General features: G+C 52.6%; 1 pseudogene; it reads right to left on the bottom strand.

Moving 5' to 3' along the window:
• Window positions 1–776: 776 nt before the first annotated feature.
• On the bottom strand, window positions 777–1832 carry LOC129471433 (uncharacterized; annotated as a pseudogene).
• Window positions 1833–2908: the final 1076 nt, after the last annotated feature.

Below are 2908 nucleotides of genomic sequence, written 5' to 3'. Positions count from 1 at the left end.
AATGCACTCGACCCAAAATTGGTTTGGCATATCGAAAAGGAGGCCAAGGAGGGAGGGGCTAGGGGCGTGGGAGGTGGGGAGGAGCCCCGAATGGACAGAAAGTTGAGGATGAGAGAAGAGGAACATAGAGACAGCGAGAAAGACATGGGGAAAGAGAGTTGGAGACAGAGAGAGAAAGGGGAAGGCAAGGAAAAGCCAAAAGAAACCAAAATCCAGAGAAAAAGAATTAACAAGATTTAGGAGCAAATGAGTTCAGGAGCCCAAGGAAGGGAGTAGGAGAGGAAACCAAGACCCTTCTCTGTACCGTCCCGGCTGGGGTGGGGGCGTCAAGGCACCAGGTCTGGTTAGGTGAGGGGGGACACCTGGGCTCTGGGGGCGGCTTTGCACTGGACTGCAGTGGTGTCCAGCCCCAGCAGGGGGCCCTGCCACACAGCTCTGAGGCCTGGAAGCCACCGGGGGATGCCGGCTGGAACAGAACCCGATACACCCTCTCTCCCTTTGATTGTCCAAGTCTGCAGAGATACAGCGAAGGCTGGGCAGGGAGGAAGTGGGCCTCCCTGTGTGCCTCAGCCCCCCGGAACTCTCCCGGCCCTCCTCCTGGTTTCGGGGGCAGCCACAGGCTGGGCTGCTTCCCAGGAAGGGCCGGCTCCTCACCTGCCCATGCCTCCTGCCCACCCTTCACAGACCTCTGACCACCCCTCCACACAACAGAGTTCCCAGCCTAGTGCAGTCCAGCAAGGGCCATGGAACTGTCCCCTGCCCTCCTCAGAGTCGTCTGGCAAGACTGTCCCTGGCCTCATTTCTCCTCCCCATCTAGACTTCACCCATGGTCTTCTGGTGTAATGGGTTAGGCCTTTCTACCAGAAAAAGCCAGAGTTGGAACCCAACCCCACCTCTTCCCCACACCTGTTCCCTTACACGGGACAAACCACCATCTTTGGTCTGACCCCTTCTCGCCTAATTGATGGGGACAAGCCAGCCCCAGCTCCCCAGGAGAAGGGAGGGGCTTTCTAGCAGCAAAAAGTGTCCCTCCAGCAACCTACCTGTCCCCTTCCCCCCAGTTCCTTCCTAGAGCCCCTCCCCCTTAACCCAACAAAGTTCATGGCAGCAGCAGACTGAGATCCGAAGATGTTTGAAAACTCATGGCACTTGTGAGAAAAGAAGGAGGGGCAGAGAGTCAGCGAGAGGTCAGAGCAGAGGTGGAGGGGCCACCTCTGGGGAAATGGCAATGCAGGGGCTGGGCTAGGGTGGCCTGGGGCTACGCTACCCCTAGAGTTGAGGGGAGGGGGCTGGGGAGGCTGGGCTGGCAGGCTGGAGAGGAGGGGGCCAGGAGAGATGCTCAAGAGACATCCCGAGCCTGGAGCTTCCAGGGTCTGGGATTTGGGGTCAAGCCCCCCAGAACATGGGTGTCCTGACCCCAGCCTTGGCACCTGGCTTCGTCTTCCCTGCGGGAAGGTGGAGGGTAGGGAAGGTGATCTCTCAACTTTGCCCCTCCCCCTCCCCCAGACAGACCGCCTTGCCACTCCCAGCACCCTCCTCAGCCATACCCATGCCCTCCACAACCCCAGTGCCTCCCCATTTTCCTTCCGCCATCAACCTCTCTAGGTGGGAAATCAGCCCCATCTTCCCAGGCTGGAGTCCCCAAAGCAGTGTACAAGAAGCAGGAACTCAAAGGGACAGTGCAGCCATCTTGACAAAGCATCTTTGGGTGTGAAGAGGTCTCCCCCGTTCCGGTGGGGAGGGAAGGGGGAGACAGGCCTCTGGTCCTGGGGCAGGCAGTGAGGTACACGCCCCAGAAGGGCTGATGATGCCGGGCAGGCAGAGCAGGAAAGGAGGGGATAGAAATGGGTGCCAGGAAGGGCCGGGCGTGGTGGCTCACGCTTGTAATCCCAGCACTTTGGGAGGTCGAGGTGGGCGGATCACGAGGTTAGGAGATCGAGACCACGGTGAAACCCCGTCTCTACTAAAAATACTAAAAAAAAATTAGCCTGGCGTGGTGGTGGGCGCCTGTAGTCCCAGCTACTCGGAGAGGCTGAGGCAGGAGAATGGCGTGAACCCGGGAGGGGGAGCTTGCAGTGAGCCGAGGTTGCGCCACTGCACTCCAGCCTGGGCGACAGAGCAAGACTCCGTCTCAAAAAAAAAAAAGAAACTGGTGCCAGGAAGGAAATGGGTTCTTTGTTTCGCTGTTGGATCTAGATTTTGTTTTCTGTCTCTGGATTGTAAAAAGCTGCTCTAACTACTTTTTTAAAGATTTTTAAAATAACTTTCGTGGGCACACAGAAGTTGGATATATTTATGGAGTATATGAGGTATTTTAATACAGCCACGCAATGCATAATATTATGGAAAATTGGGTATCCAAGCCCTCAAGCATTTATCTTTTGTATTACAAAATATCTAATTATAATCTTTTAGTTATTTTAAAATGTACAATTAAATTATAATTGACTATAGTAACCCTGTTGTGCTTTCAAATACTAGGTATTATTCATTCTTTCCAACTTTTTTTTGGTACCCATGAAACATCCCCACTCTCCTCTCCCTCCCCCAACTTTCCTTCCCAGCCCCGGTAACCATCCTTCTATTTTCTATCTCCACAAGTTAAATCATTCTGATTTTTAGATCCCACAAGTAAGTGAGAGAATATGCAATGTTTGTCTTTCTGTGGCTGGCTTATTTCACTTAACATAATGATCTCTGGTTCCAACTATGTTGTTGCAAGTGACAGAAGCTCATTGTTTTTTTATGGCTGAATAGCAGACCATCATGTACAACTAAGATATTTTCTTTAACCATTCAACTGTTGATGGACACTAAGGTTGATTTTAAATCTTGGATACTGTGAACGATGCTACAGTGAGCACGAGAGTGCAGATATTTCTTCAATATATTGATTTCCTTTAAGTAT

This window comes from Symphalangus syndactylus, chromosome 21 (assembly GCF_028878055.3).
Source record: "Symphalangus syndactylus isolate Jambi chromosome 21, NHGRI_mSymSyn1-v2.1_pri, whole genome shotgun sequence".
NCBI lineage: Eukaryota > Metazoa > Chordata > Mammalia > Primates > Hylobatidae > Symphalangus > Symphalangus syndactylus.
The sequence above is the reverse complement of the archived record's forward strand: the minus strand, read 5'-3'. Positions and strand labels throughout refer to the sequence as shown.